The sequence below is a fragment of the Clinocottus analis genome, unplaced genomic scaffold, assembly GCF_023055335.1.
Source record: "Clinocottus analis isolate CAN_PGR_092001 unplaced genomic scaffold, fCliAna1.0.p SCAF_21, whole genome shotgun sequence".
Lineage (NCBI taxonomy): Eukaryota > Metazoa > Chordata > Actinopteri > Perciformes > Cottidae > Clinocottus > Clinocottus analis.
The window spans coordinates 1,119,777-1,136,170 of NW_027175943.1; the positions used below are offsets into that span (position 1 = coordinate 1,119,777).

At 43.1% G+C, this 16,394-nt stretch overlaps 1 long non-coding RNA gene across 1 annotated transcript in view; it reads left to right on the top strand.

Annotated features, from left to right (window-relative positions):
* Positions 1 to 5,832: 5,832 nt before the first annotated feature.
* LOC137792652 (uncharacterized) overlaps positions 5,833 to 16,394 on the top strand; it is a 22,065-nt gene continuing 11,503 nt past the window's right edge. Inside the window, exon 1 of the long non-coding RNA XR_011078119.1 lies at positions 5,833 to 6,145. This is a non-coding gene — a long non-coding RNA (uncharacterized lncRNA). The remainder of the gene's footprint in view (positions 6,146 to 16,394) is intronic.

Below are 16,394 nucleotides of genomic sequence, written 5' to 3' on the forward strand. Positions count from 1 at the left end.
CGGCCAATAGCAAATTCAGTTGCAAAAGCTGGATTTCAACCAATAGAGAGAAGTCACGTTGCATATTTCATTCTATTATCCAAACGCTTGTCCTATTAAGCAGTGGCGGCCGCCCATAGAGAGCTATGGAAAAGCTATGGAAAATATGATTTGTTTGTATACAAATTAGAAACAGTAACGGTATTAGCACTAAACTCAGAACAGAAGGACTTCCCGGGATCGGGGATCAAACCCATGCCCTCTTGCTGTGAGGTGACAGTGATGGCCACTGCACCGTGCAGCGCAATATGTCAAATGCAAATACTATGCAAAAGAATGTCAAGACTTGGACCTGAATCCATTATTAATCCACTATTGAATACACATATACATGGTGTATACATTCAGCTGAAAAGTGGGCTTACTGTCTCTTAAATTATACTCATTTTGTAAAATATTAAAAGTCCCTTTAAACAATGCTGAAGACAGACTTTCATCAAACTCAGAGTTGTTAAAATAAAGTATCAATTGTTCAAGTGTCCAAACAGTAAAATAAAGTTTGTTTTATGTCCGTTTCAGTCGTTCTCACTAATGTAGATTTAAGAAAATGATATTAAAAAGTAAAAAGAAAACCAACCTTATCAGTCGTAGTTTCTGCTGCTCTTCACTCTGTGGACTCGAGTCTGAGAATCTGATTCAAATACACTGAACTGGCAGCTACACAACTCTTCCTCTTCCTTCTTACCCCTCCTCTCAAAAGCCTGTCAAAGTCAAAGGCTGCTACGTATTCAAATAAAATAGGCATAGACTGTTTTGCATTGTTGTGATTAATGTACCAACCATGACACTCAGAAACAGCTGAATCTGGCGTGTAATGTCTGGATATATATATATATATATATATATATATATATATATATATATATATATATATATATATATATATATATATATATATATATATATATATAATACATATACATGTGTGTGTGTGAGATTCAAACGCCGCCGTACTGGTCCCCCCCCCCACACTCCCTGCACACACACTTCTCTCTTTTAATATAAATTAAACTCAAATTCCAAACCTCAACTTTATTCTTACGTTTGGAAAGATGTCCTCATTTGCCAAAAAGGTCCTCACTAAACCCGCAGTCCTCACAAAGATAGAAACATAAGATCACACACACACACACACATAATGCTTTTCATGATTGGGTTTTCACACTTTGTAAATTATGTATTCCCCCTTTGTAAATGATACAATAATGACTTATAGACGATTAATAAGATAATTTCATGAAGTGTTAGTAAATGATAATGTTTTAATGTAATTTATTATCGCATGTATTTATACACACAATGATTTAGATATGCACTATTGTTTATGTTAACATGTGTTTTAAAAGCATGTTTTATTCCTGCAATTTATGGTTAATGCAAGTAGTTTCTAGTCGTTGGTTAAATATTAGTCAAGTTATGTGACCTCATCTAAAGTGAGGATATTTTTATTTCCTCATGTACCAAACCATTTATTTCACTTGTACATTACTTATGGTGTTGAATACAGCCACAAACAGCAGTTTTGCACTTTTTTTTCCATAAAAAAAGCTTTGATTTCTGCAGTCTGCAGTTCCAAACGTTGTCCTCTCCTCAACAGCATCTCCAAGATCGGCAGCAGAAAGCTACGAGTAGAAACGAGTCCCAACAGCATGCCTTCAGATTTTACTGAATGGCACTCCATGCAAATTGGATAAACTGTACCGCTGCGCATTTACATCTGCAGTCTCAGTGAATGCTGAGTCTGAAACGTCAGGACGAAATCATGCTTACTTTCTTAGGTGTGTCTATTTTTGCAGATTTGACCACATTCCCAATAACTCAACTTCCCTCATTCGTCCTGTAGTTTGTAACCATATTCAACTACCTGACATTGACTGGTACTTGTACGAAAGCCTTCTGATTGTTCTCAGATTATTATTATTATTATGGAAGCCTGTTTACACCACAACAAAATAAGTAATAATTAATATTATTATTATCTCCGAAATATGACTAACTTTTTTTTTTGTCGGAACTCATTTCCATAAATCTAAAAAACAAAATAAAAAATACTATATCTCATAATTATGAAATAGAAACTCGGACTTCATTATGTCATATTTATAAATTTTCTTATCTCATAAATATTACTTTTTAATTTTTGTTTTATGTAAGCTTGTGTTCGCACAAAAAAAGAAGTCACAATTCTGAGATAAAAAGTCTCATAACTTCAACTTAATTATCTCATAATTAAATAATCATAATTAATACATTTAGAGTCTGATCTGAGTTCAATCAAAACTTTGTTGAGTGTTTGGTGAGACGACACAAGACGACGCAGCAGTGAGATTTAGTAAAGCTTTGTCGCCCCCTGCTGTCCGTTATTATATCTCAGCACCTTCACAGAAGTACCACTTCAAGTGGAGAGCATGTTTACAGATTTTTAAGAAATTGTTATATATATATATATATATATATATATATATATATATATGTATATATATATATATATATATATATATATATATATATATATATATATATATATATATATATATATATATCCTGTATGTCCTATTACTCCTGCAGGTTTTCCAACATATTTTTAAAAAAAAAGTTTTAAAAAATACTAAAGACATTAATTCATGGCAACACAGTATTTTATTTATATCTATTATCTTCTTGATTTTGCTCACATCCTTGTTCATGTTCCAATTACTGAATATAAAACATACAAACACAAATATTTTTTACAAAATGTTTTTTTACATCACTATTAATGTACCGGTTGCTCTTTAAAGCTTCAGCCTTAAAGGCTAAAAGAAGGAGATGATTCCAGCCACAAATGAAAGAAATGAAACAGCATTCATCTGATGAAAACACTCTTCCTCCTCCTCCTCTTCCTCCTAGACTCACCTCTTTTTACCGCTGTTAGCAAACACTCTGAGCAGAGTGGCTGCAGACAGGAAGAGGGGGCTGATGGGATTGGGGTGTTTTCAGGACGGGATGCTAATCTGTTTACCCGCTCAGGTGGAAGGAGGACGGGGGATGTTTTGTGATAACGAAAGCTCAAAAAGGGAACAACAGACTTTAGTCACCGTCAAAACCTCCCTCCTCTAATCAATGCTCGCAGACTCAGTTCATCCATCACAGGGGTCAACTTTCATGATTTTATTCTCGCTTGATGCTACGTGACTTCTGACCAGACGTTTAACTCAATAGAAACAAAGATTGATCGAAGGCAACAGTCTTCTTGTTCTGCAAATAACTGCTGCCTCCTTCTCTCATCGCACCAATCACAGAGAAGCGTGAACTACGACAACACTAGAAACCAGTCACGACTCCTCTGGTTGTATAGAAGTCTATGCTTCATGTGTTAAAGCTGCATTCTTTCTCCTGACCACCAGGGGGCGACTCCTCTGGTTAGATAGATAGATATGTACTTTATTAATCCCCAAAGGGAATTTTTTTTTTAAATTTTGGGTTGTATAGAAGTCTATGCTTCATGATGTTCATTTAGTAAATTATGCCGAACAGACCATAAAGCAGGGGATGCTTTAGGAGCGGTGCTACAAGGTGATTGACAGCAGTCTCTACGTCATTCCTGTGTGTGTATGTTTGTGTGTGTGTGTGTGTGTGTGTGTGTGTGTGTGTGTGTGTGTGTGTGTGTATCTGAGAGCTGAAGTGCGAGGCCAAGGTGACTTTGGCGTAATCCAGCAATTTGGGTTATTGCGCAAAAAAAAGAAAAAGCCCCCCGATGAGAACGAGGGAGGCGGCAGAGGAGGAAGAGGATGAAAAGAGGAGGAGAGAAAATATCTGAAAAGAGGAAGAGGAAGCTGCTTCTAATCCTCCAGCCGAGTCTTTTATTCTCCAGAGTCCAGGCGGTGTTAGTAAAGACTTTCCTCCCCAGAGGCCCCTCAGTGAGGAGCTGATGGTCTGGAGCATGGTCTAGTTTTAAATGTGGCAACATATTGCGATAGAAATGTGTAATTCATGAAGATGAGGTTGTGATATCACAATAAACAAAATGTGGCTTTTAAAGTTATAATTTATGAGTGAAGTGAGAATATTTTGCATAAAGTGATGAAAGAGAGATGAAAGAGTAACAGGAGGAAAGTGAAAAGAGAGGAAGATTCTGCGGTGTAGTACTCATCTGAACCAGCAGGGGGAGACGGAGGCTCAGCTAATGACAAACAGGTGAGTCACCTTTAATATCAGTTTAATATTCATCTTTACTTTAAATCTGAAGTCTCTGTTCACGTTCTGCACACTGATTCAACTTTATGGGGGAAATTATATATATATATATATATATATATATATATATATATATATATATATATTGTTTAACACCTCTTGCTGAACCTTCATTCATTATGAACACACAGGTTGTCTTCCCGGCTTCCGCTTATATGGCAACATACCACATAGGACCTGTGTGTGTGTGTGTGTGTGTGTGTGTGTGTGTGTGTGTGTGTGTGTGTGTGTGAGAGAATGTGTGCGTGTATGTGTGTTGACGTGCATGTAGAGACACTGGTTAAACTCATACTAATCTATTCAAGCCAAATGTTGTACGACACACACACACACACACACACACACACACACACACACACACACACATTGCACGCTTCCACTTTAACGAGCGGCTGTTCTGGAAAATGTCACACACTCACACAGATGAACCTCTCTCTCTCTCTCTCTCTCTCTCTCTCTCTCTCTCTCTCTCTCTCTCTCTCTCTCTCTCTCTCTCTCTCTCTCTCCCCCTTTCTGCCCCCCTAGTCACCTGCATGATGATCCTGTAAATGAATCAGTGTCCCATGGATACTGTCTCTCTTTCACACACACACACACACACACACACACACACACACACACACACACACACACACACACACACACCCACACACACACACAGGATTAGTGCATTTTTAATGCTTAGTTAAAGTTAAAATATTTATTCCATTTAGAAACATTTTTTTTAAATAATTAAAATCTGATGAAATTAAACACAATAAAATGAAAAACAATTTGAATAAAGATATAACTTTATTAATGCAGAAGAACATAATAACAACACAAAAAACATCAATAGAATAAACATAAAGACACATAAATAGAATAACAAATATTCAACCTAAATAAAATAGGAAGTATAGATGAAGCAGAACTTTGAGTAAATATAACACTGTAAAAAATAAGATTGTTAAAACCAGCTTGTAAACATTTCAAAGTTTATTCCACTTAACTTAAAGTTATAGACTTCTATACAACCAGAGGAGTCGCCCCCTGGTGGTCAGGAGAGAGAATGCAGCTTTAACACATGAAGCATAGACTTCTATACAACCAGAGGAGTCGCCCCCTGGTGGTCAGGAGAGAGAATGCAGCTTCAACACATGAAGCATAGACTTCTATACAACCAGAGGAGTCGCCCCCTGGTGGTCAGGAGAGAGAATGCAGCTTCAACACATGAAGCATAGACTTCTATACAACCAGAGGAGTCGCCCCGTGGACACACCTGTCCTGCCTCCAATTAAATATAGAACATGATGTCATATAATTATTGTTAATAAATACAACTAATAAATGTAGAGAAGTAACAGAATGAAACGTATTTACTGCACCATGTTTTGTAGTGTTCAACAATATTTTGTCATCACCTGTAGAGAGAGAGAGAGAGAGAGAGAGAGAGAGAGAGAGAGAGAGAGAGAGAGAGAGAGAGAGAGAGGCATCAGTATGGGTCTCGCGCAGGAGACGCAGCATCAGCACCGCGAGCCGCTCCGTCTGCGTGCTGCTGGCGCGAGGACGAGCTGATCCCGCGGAGCAGCAGAGGAAGAAGAAGAGGAGGAGGAGGAGAAGGAGCAGCAGCAGAAGGAGGAAGAGGAGGAGATCCCGCGAGACAAGAAGAAACGGACAGACGCAGAGAGACGAGAGAGACGAGAGAGAGAGAGAGAGAGAGAGGGAGAGAGAGAGAGAGAGAGAGAGAGAGAGAGAGAGAGAGAGAGAGAGAGAGAGAGAGAGAGATCAGGGCGCACGTGAGAGCGGACTATCCTTCATGAGGAGCCACGGATCTGTTTTGGGTTTTTCTTCTTCTACGCAGACGGAGAGTCTCAGGCATTAAAAACAGGTAAGAAGCAGCAGAGCAGCGACGCTCTTCTCCTCCTCCTTCTTCTCCTCTTTTCTTTCTTTCCTTCTCTCTTCAGACTGTCGCATCCGGATCAAATCCGCTAATTAACACCTGAGAGACCCGTTAATTGACTCATTAATTAACGTGAGCTGTGACCCGGGAAACGCGGACGAGGCCACACACACACACACACACACACACACACACACACACACACACACACACACACAAAACGTCAGTTTTCAATGTGTGACGGAGGATTTTGGGGGGGGGGGGGGGGGGGGGGGAATTGATGCATTTTATTGTTCAGGTGTTAATAATTTATTATTATTATTATTCATAATATTGTGTCCCTGTAAGACATGTTCCCTCCCACGTGTCCTGACTATCACACCTTCACATCACCTGGACTGCTGTCAATCACGCTGTTTACCCAGAATGCTGAGCGAGAGAGAGAGAGAGAGAGAGAGAGAGAGAGAGAGAGAGAGAGAGAGAGAGAGAGAGAGAGAGAGAGAGAGACTGGTGGGTGGTTTATTATGTATCCTGACTCTATTGACTAATGCTGGGAAGAGAAGGGGTGCAGAGAGAGTGTGTGTGTGTGTGTGTGTGTGTGTGTGTGTGTGTGTCTGAGGCGTGCTGCGGAGTTTGTGTGGGTCTCTGTCTGTAGGCTCTGTTCTTTGCGCGTTCACGCGTTTTGCGCGCGCTCGAGAGACGGAGGTTGTGCAGTCTTTTTTTGTGAGTTTTACACGTATTTTACACGTGCGCGCGCGTGCGTGCGTGCGAGAGGAGGAGCAGACCTCTGTGTTTACATGTAAACGCGTGCACGTGCGCGCGCACAAGAGAGGATGAAACCAAAAGAGAAAGAAAATAGAGAGAGAGAGAGAGAGAGAGAGAGAGAGAGAGAGAGAGAGAGAGAGACTCATGGAGCCACAGAATGTGTCTTTGTGTATGTGTACTATATATTTGTGTTTGTGCACGTGTGTGTGTGTGTGTGTGTGTGTGTGTGTGTGTGTGTGTGTGTGTGTGTGTGTGTGTGTGTGTGTGTGTAACAACAAGCTCATCTGGTGAACATCTGGAGGCGGAGCCTCAGAGTTCACCACATGTTCATCAGCAAAGCAACAGGAAGTAACGCAGTGCAGCGTGTTGTTGTTGTTGTTGTTGTTGTTGTTGTTGTTGTTGTTGTGTGTAGTCATGAGACGTCTTCAGACTGTTCATCAGAAGTTGACGTTCGTCTCTCGTTAGTTTGAAGCCTCCAGGTTCGGTCGTCGCCATCTTGACTTTTTTTGCAACCAGTGAACAGGAAGTGAGCAGGAAGTGAACAGGAAGTGAACAGGAAGTGAGCAGGAAGTGAGCAGGAAGTGAGCAGGAAGTGAGCAGGAAGTGAGCATGTATTGATGGGGGCAGAGCAACGTAGAAACATTGTCCACGTCTCTAGTGTCGACCTGTCAATCACTTTGTGTATGTGTGTACTATAACTAGTATTCTTCTAGTATCTCGTGTACTATAACTAGTATTCCTCGAGTATCTTGTGTACTATAACTAGTATTCCTCGAGTATCTTGTGTACTATAACTAGTATTCCTCTAGTATCTCGTGTACTATAACTAGTATTCCTCTAGTATCTCGTGTACTATAACTAGTATTCCTCTAGTATCTTGTGTACTATAACTAGTATTCCTCTAGTATCTTGTGTACTATAACTAGTATTCCTCTAGTATCTCGTGTACTATAACTAGTATTCTTCTAGTATCTCGTGTACTATCTTTACTGACAGGAAGTTGTTTTGGGGTTTTAGATTTCTCTCAGCTCTGACCTGTGTGGGTGAATCTCTCTCTTCCTCCTCCACGTTCCTCTCAGAGAGAGAGAGAGAGAGAGAGAGAGAGAGAGAGAGAGAGAGAGAGAGAGAGAGAGAGAGAGGTGATTGTTTTGTGCAGCCGAGTGAATTCACTTCATCCTGTCGATTCTCTTCTCTTCTCCTCTCCATCATCCCTCTTTTCTCTTCTATCGTTCTCTCCTGATTGTTTTGCGTTCTCCTCCTTCGTCCTCCATCTTAACTCCATCCCTCCATCATTTCTCTCTTTTCCTCCTGGTGTCTTCATCACTTTCTTCCCTCTTGGCTGCCTTCACTTCTCCTTTCCTCCTCTTCTATTGTCTCCTCTCTCCTCTGCTCTCCTCCTCCTTTCCTATCTCCTTTCCTCACCTCTTCTGACCTTGTTCTCCATCCCTTCATTCTTCTCATTCATACGTCTCGTTCCCACCTCCTCTTATCTTCTCATTTCCTTTCCTTGTTTCCTGCCCATATCTCTCCCCGTCTTCTCTTTTGTTGAATCCTCTCCTCCTTGTTTTTATCTCATGCTTCCTGTATTCCTCTCCTCCTCTCTTCCCTTTCTTCTGATTCCTCATTTCCTATCTTGGCCTTGTCTCCTCTCCTCCTTTCTTCTTAACTCTTCTCTCCTTGTTCCTTCTCCGCTCCTCATCTCCTCTGCTCGTCTTATATCTCCTCAGTGCCTCCTCTCCTCCTCTCTCTCTTATTACTTCTCATTCCCTCCTTCTTTCATGTTTCCTCTCCTCATTTTCTTTCCTCGTCTCCTCGTCTCCTTGTCTCCTCGCCTCCTCGCCTCCTCTCGTCTCTCCTCCTCTGCGACGATAACGACCACAATGACTCTCTCAGGAGGCAAATGATTGCAGCCCATTCCATGATAGATTACACACACACACACACACACACACACACACACACACACACACACACACACACACACACACACACACTATATATTCATATATGCGAGGACACATGTGAGCACAAACAGGCATTTGCACTCACACGACTGAGTGATGTGTTCGTGTGAGACGAGGACTGCACGTCCGACACGCGCTGCAACACACACACACACACACACACACACACACACGTGCATGTGTAAGCTTGACTAACAGTGATGTATGCTGTATTTAGAGACGACTGTTTTCTCTCTCAGCTTCTCTATTATAAACACTTTTTAACACACACACACACGCAGACACACACTTGTTGTGTGAGTGTGTCACTGTGTGTGTGTGTGTGTGTGTTAAATAGTTGATGGTGCAGGAAGTGGTAGCTCTATTAATCAGAGCGTTATATAACCGTTTTCACACACACACTCGTGCACATACTGTAGTTCATTCACACTGCGTCCCTTTGTCAGACGGACTCACACACACATACACACACACACACACACACACACACACACACACACACACACACACACACACACACACACACTGTCAATCTTCTCAGGTTTCTTCATTAACTTTCACACGGTTCTTCATCCTGATGAGAGACGGTGACGAGACGTGAAACCATGAAATGAATCACAGGAGACGTCTGGACGATGAACTAATGAATGAATGAACGAATGAATGAATGAATGAATGAATGAGGTCATAGACAGCAGCTCATATGAAAGAGCAGTCTGTTGTTTCAGTCCGACAGCAAGTCAGAATATAATGAAGTTAAATTAATGTCCCGCATCTCATGAGCATCTCATAACTTTAAACCACATTTTCATTCATTTAAGCCAAATTTCATTGACTTTAAACCAAATTTTCATTAATTGAAAGCAAATTCCCATCATTTAAAACCAAATTTGCATGCTCGTGTCTTCATGCCGTTCATTCTCATCTCGTCGGCCCTCCACTCTTCCGTGGACTCGGCACTTTGACGGTAAAGTTGAATCTAATCTTCTGGATTCTGAGAGACGCTCGAGACACAAATCAGCGTTTATTCAAGTCGCTGTATTCACAGAATGAACACCATCAAACAAACAAACGCAGGCTTCCACTCGACTCTCCGGCTCCAACTCCTGAAACGTCTCCGTTGTCGGCGGTTGTGCTCGTGCCGTTTGTTTCCTCTCGTCTCCGTTGTCGGCGTCGCCTCTGCGGTTGTTGCCGGATTAGCTAATCAAACATGTCTGTCAGGAAGCAGGAGGGCCGGCGGCGCCTCCCTGCTCTCCTGTTTTTTACCGCCGTTGCGTTGGCGATCGTCCGTCTCCGTCGTCTCGCTGTGAAGCCAGAAAGCTTCTTTTCCTGTTGTTCCCCTTTTTTAACCTCAAACTCCTCGTCCGGTCCTCGTCTGGTCCGGCGGCTCGCTGGCGCTTCCTGCGCGGTCAATTATTGAGCTAACGTTTCCCCCACAATGCAGCACAATAAGTATGAAGTTTGGCTAATATTGATCGGCAGCCATTGGCTTCTTCTAACGGAGGTTTTCTCCTTTGTGAGTGTTTGTCTCTCGTGGTTAGTTGGTGGACCACGAAAGAAGAATTTCAGTCCAGCAAATGAAGGTTAATGGACTTTTGTAATCAAGCTCTCGTTCTAAACCATTGAACCACTAACGAAATCCCACTGGTACTAAACCAGTGGGATGTCTTCAGTCAATAGTACGGCCATGTTTTACGTGGACAAATAACAACCCAACGGTAGAGAACATTTAAAGTACCTTCAAAGGCTTCATCGCCTTGAAATCTGTACAAGCACAGCTGAAGGCTCGCACTCGGCTGAGAAGCAGCAGCTCGGTTGTGTCGGTGTCGTTGCTCACTGACCGGCCGGGGTGGGAATCGAACCCGCGGCTTGACCCCCGGTTGGAGCGACGCCTCCGCAACATCTCTATTTATAGAAGAACGAGTCGAGCTGGTTCGTGTCTGTTGGTTCTTGTATGTAGATCAATCACTGTCACACACACACACACACACACACACACACACACACACACACACACACACACACACACACACACACACACACACACACCTGCAATAACATCCTGAAGGGGCGTAATGTCTAATTGTCTGGAGAACGCTGTCTAGACTTCTGATGCGCAGCCTTTGACCTGCGCTGCTTAGTCACCTGGAGGTGTGTGTGTGTGTGTGTGTGTGTGTGTGTGTGTGTGTGTGTGTGTTAGAAACACACAGATGGAGACAAAGTCTAAAAGAGAGCAATCAAGAAATGAAACTTATATAAAACTCTATGACTCAACATTCAATCTTTCGCGAGATGAAAACCAATAACTTCCAACAATTTTGTTAAACGATTAAAGTTTTTAATAAAGAATTTGAACTTCTTCTGATCCCATGGTAGTGAAGTTAGCTTAGCCCTCAAGTCATGTGACCCTCAAGTCATGTGACCCTCAAGTCATGTGACCGGTCTATAATGACTACAGGAGGGCCGTTAGTTCAACCCTCAAGTCATGTTGGTTCTCCGTTAGCCGTGCTGCTAACGTTACTAGCTCTCTTCCAGCTGGTTCTCCGTTAGCAGGACGGCGAGCGTCTCACGGTCGGAAACATGAAGCGATTTATTTTCCCCGCAACGCTCAGGAAGAGCAGTCTTCCTCCATGTGATGAAGAGTTAAACAAACATGGCAATTACTCCAGGAGACAACGGGCCGTACCTCCACCTGTGTGTGTGTGTGTGTGTGTGTGTGTGTGTGTGTGTGTGTGTGTGTGTGTGTCAGGAGTGACGGATGCTTCTGTCCTCGTCTGTGTAATTGCTGCACAGTGTGCAGCTGGTTTGCCTCTGAGATGACAACAACAACAACAACAACAACAACAACAACAATAGAATAATGATCGTCCTCTTCTCTGACTTCAATGGAGAGAGAGAGGTTTGTGTTGTACTTGTAAAAAGTACTTGTAAAATGCTGAAAGTAAAACTGAGTACTACTCTGAGAACTTTGTATGAAGTCCTGACTCCTCCCCCTTCCCCTGACTCCTCCCCTTCTGCGTTACACCTTGTGTTTTCATGTTACATTTTTCTTCTCTCTCTTTATATATATATATATATATATATATATATATATATATATATATATATATATATATATATATATAGTTATATTTTGGACTGCTGTCAGTAGTATTTTCCTCCAGGTGATGTCATGACTGATGACAGGATGCCGTTACATAAAGTCTCTCCTCTCCAAAACATCCCATGACCTTTGTGTTACCTTTAAAATAAGAGAGAGAGAGAGAGAGAGAGAGAGAGAGAGAGAGAGAGAGAGAGAGAGAGAGAGAGAGAGAGAGAGAGAGAGAGATTAAGTTAATAGGTTTATTCAGGTGGAGGAGAGGAAAAGAAAGAGGTGAGTCAACAATATGTAGACAGGTTGGAAATTAAAATAAAGGGATACAGCTCGAGGGCGAGAGAGAGAGAGAGAGAGAGAGAGAGAGAGAGAGAGAGAGAGAGAGAGAGAGATGAAATATAAATCAGTCTAAAATTGGAGTGAAGACACTCAACCCTGTTTTGACCTTTTTGAGATATTTGAACCCAAACGTCTTCGTTAGCGGTGATGCTAACGCTACTCGCTCTCCTCCTGTTGGTTCTCTGTTAGCGGTGATGCTAACGCTACTCGCTCTCCTCCTGTTGGTTCTCCGTTAGCGGTGATGCTAACAGTACTGGCTCTCCTCCTGTTGGTCTAAAACACTGATTGGTTCAGTACAAAGATCAGAGACGAGAGGATCATCCACGAGGCTCTGATCACATGACCGACTGAAGCATGAAACTGTTTTTACTCTGACGGTTGAACGTTAGCTTGTTATTCATGAACTTCTTCTCCTACAGGAGGAAATAAACTGTCTACTTGGATTTGACGTATAAAATAGAGGATTTTTCTTCTCTTAAACGTCCTGAAAGTCGCTCCTCACGTGATAAATGTCGGTGAAGTCACCTGTGTGTGTGTGTGTGTGTGTGTGTGTGTGTGTGTGTGTGTGTGTGTGCATGCTGAGCAGCTCAGCCGGAGATCAACAGCGTAAAGCAGCTGGAAAAAAAAACACAAAACCAAAACGGCGCTAAAGTTCAGCCGAGTCCTGCGGGGGGTTTATCCCAGAAAGCATCTAAATCTCCGGCGTCTCCCTCGTTGCGAAGAGGCTCGTGCGGCGGGAAAGCGCTCAGTCGGAGAGACGCCGCCATGTAAACGACCCGCGAGGAAGTCTCGCTTCACCCGATCCGGGGATCAGAAACACGTCGACAGGAACGTCAGAACCGAAGGATCCGTCTGCGTCGCGTCAGCAGAGACGGCGTCCTCTCTCTCGTTTCTTCTCCCAGCCGGTTGGTCAGCGTGCCCTCGTGTCATCAGCCTCCTTCCTGTAGCCTCGTGTGGAGAAGACGCAGCTGCAGCGAGAGGAAACAACCTGAGATAACCACAAGAAACGAAGAAAACACTGCAAATTGTCCTGTTTTTGTTGCTGATCGGTGGACCGGCAACTGCAACACTAAAAGCACAATTTGCAGTTTTTTCTTCATTTCTTCTGCACATAATTTGATTATCTCGGGTTGTGGACTTCTGGTTGGACAACAAGACATTTAAAGACATTTGAAGACGTCACTTTGGGGTTTTTAATCTGGATTACAATCCCATAGAGTGAAGACTTTATCGATCAACTGGTAGATGAACGCATGATGACATGAACCGTGATTCATTAAGAAAAGTGGCCTTTTATGTTGTAGCACCACAGCTGGTTTTCCTTTCATTTTTAGATCATATTTAACGGTGCGGGAACATTTCCTTCGAAACCCAGATGTGGTGATAAAAAATACACAAAATGTTTTACACTATTATAACAAATTCAAGCAATGAGAATGTAATTTTAGAAAAAACATGAAACCAACTAGTTGCCTCGTATTGTATCTTTTGTGTACTTACTATTACTGCAAAGTTCAATTCTCATGTAAGTCTATGGAATAATCCATAGATTAGCTGTGTTGAGATTACATCAGATTGAGGATCATTCAGAGTCTGTACTTTTTATTTTAATAAAACAAATAGTTCCTCTGTGAAGACGCACGCAGACGTTTACGACTGTCGCGCCGAAGTCGACGCGCGTCGTCACATCGTGACAACGGAGTGATGTTCACCCTGTAAATATGAGAGAGAGAGAAAAGAGAGAGAGAGAGAGAGAGAGAGAGAGAGAGAGAGAGAGAGAGAGAGAGAGAGAGAGAGAGAGAGCTGTAAATAAAACAAAGAAACAATGAAATATTTGGTGAATAATAACGGCGCGCTGCTCCGTCTCGCCACTTTCGTCTCACCACTTTCGTCTCGCCACTTTCGTCTTCTAGCCTGTCGCATTGTCTCTTCTACTTCTCACCTCTGCTGAGTGTGTGAGTTTGTGTGTGTGTGTGTGTGTGAGTGTAAGTGTGTGTGTGTGTGTGTGTGTGTGTGAGTGTAAGTGTGTGTGTGTGTGTGTGTGTCCCAATATGGCCTGTCTCATCTTCTCCTCCCTCCCTCTCCTCGGCTGTCTTCTCCGCTCACCCTCCTCCTGGCCGTCGTCGGCAGCCTGCAAATGGGATTAAAAATTAACAGTGTGTGTGTCTGTCTGTGTGTGTGTAGATGTGTGTCTGTGTGTGTGTAGGTGTGTGTGTGTGTGAGGGAGGATGAGCAGCTCAAGTCATTGTTGTTCGTCTTGGCTCAGTGTTTTATCGCCTGGCGTTGGTGGCACTACGGCGACATTTCACCTTCTGTTTCTTCTTCTCCTTCTTGTCTCTAAACGCGTCTCCGTCAGGAACTCACAGCCACCAATTTTGGCCTCTGTGGGCATCCGTAGGGAGACTCTTTTCATCTGGAAAACCCACTTTGGAAAGGACATCTCTCCTGAACCTATACACATTTCAAACCACTACTTTCAAAAGGTTTCCTGACGGTTCATGGCGGTACTTCTCCACAATAATTCAGGAGTTTCTGCTCCTCCATCTTGATACGTAGATTAATAAAACATAATGGTCAGATCAGCTGCAGCCCCACGTCCCCTGTGTTTCATCTATTCTCTGACAGAACGAGTGTTCATTAGTTTAACTCTTCGTCTCTTGGTTCCATCCCCACAGTTCATATGATGCTTTACGTGAAGCATTGCAGTGTTTCAACACAACGAGCGGCGTGAAGCCGAACACGAGCCGCTGCCGTCTCTTTAAGGTCGTCCACAGCATCCAAAGCATAAATAATCATGATGAAACCTGTCTGAACATCGCGCTGTGTGTGTTTACTAGCGAGCGTCCGGCCGAGAGAGAGCGAGACGTCACTCGTCGGTTTGTCGGCTGCTGTTTTGAAGCCTCGAATCCATCATTCTGGTCGTCGCCATCTTGTTTTTTTTGCAACCAGTGACCGCATCTGGACTGAGGAGGACAGTAGAGATGCTGTCAATCATCTGGTAGCCCCGCCTTGATGCTTAATGGTCCTTTTGACTCTAAACAGGACCGTAAGTCACTACAGGGCCGACGTATGCTGCACTGTGATTGGTCGGTCTCCGTTTGAGGGGGCGGGGCTTAGATAGGGGTCGATTCCGCGGCAAATTAAAGCAAAACTCCATCTGCTGTTGTTTCTTTACGCTGCTTTATAATCAAATGAGTGGAAAGTGAGCAGCGAGGACGTGATTAGATTCTGCTGATGCGCATCGATACTGCGGACTGAGAGACATTTAAACATGCTGCTCAGAGGAAGCAGCTCCGGCGCGTCCTCTTTCTCTACTTCTTGGCACTCGACTGCCAAAATGACTCCTCCTCATTGATTATTTTATATTCTGTTTTGAGTGCTCTATGCAGGTTTTTTCTCTCCCTTTTGCTGAATTCTATTACCGCCGCTCCGCGCAGCAAGCCGCTCGCTCTTCGGGGATCGATAGAGTTTCTTCAAATTTAATCTACTGGAGCCGTCGCTGGTTCTGCAGAGTCGTCCGCGAGCAAAGACTTCGGGGTTTTCGCGGCTCGGCGGTCGAGTTAAACACCAGATGTCGATTATAAAAACACCGGAGCGGCAAAACTAACAGCGAGCGCGAGGGAAACCAACAAAGTACACGATTGTGTTTGGAAGCGGGCGGAGTCGTCCTGGACCTTCTGAAGCCTCGAGTTGGACATTTAGGCCGTCGCCATCTTGAATTTCTGCAACCAGTGAACAGGAAGTGACCGTGTATGGACGGAGGAGCGCCGTCGTCATTTATATAGACTTCTATCGGTCAGGAAAGGGAATGCAGCTTTAACACATGAAGCATAGACTTCTATACAACCAGAGGAGTCGCCCCCTGGTGGTCAGGAGAGAGAATGCAGCTTTAACACATGAAGCATAGACTTCTATACAACCAGAGGAGTTTAAAAAACGTGCAACCAGAAGAACACGTCATGTGTTTTCTTTCATGCTGTGACATGGAGCCGCTCTGCTCCTCCATTAGTTTCGTTCTCTGCGCTAACAGCGACGCTACATCGGTGAACACGGTATTCAACCTTTCACAGGCAGC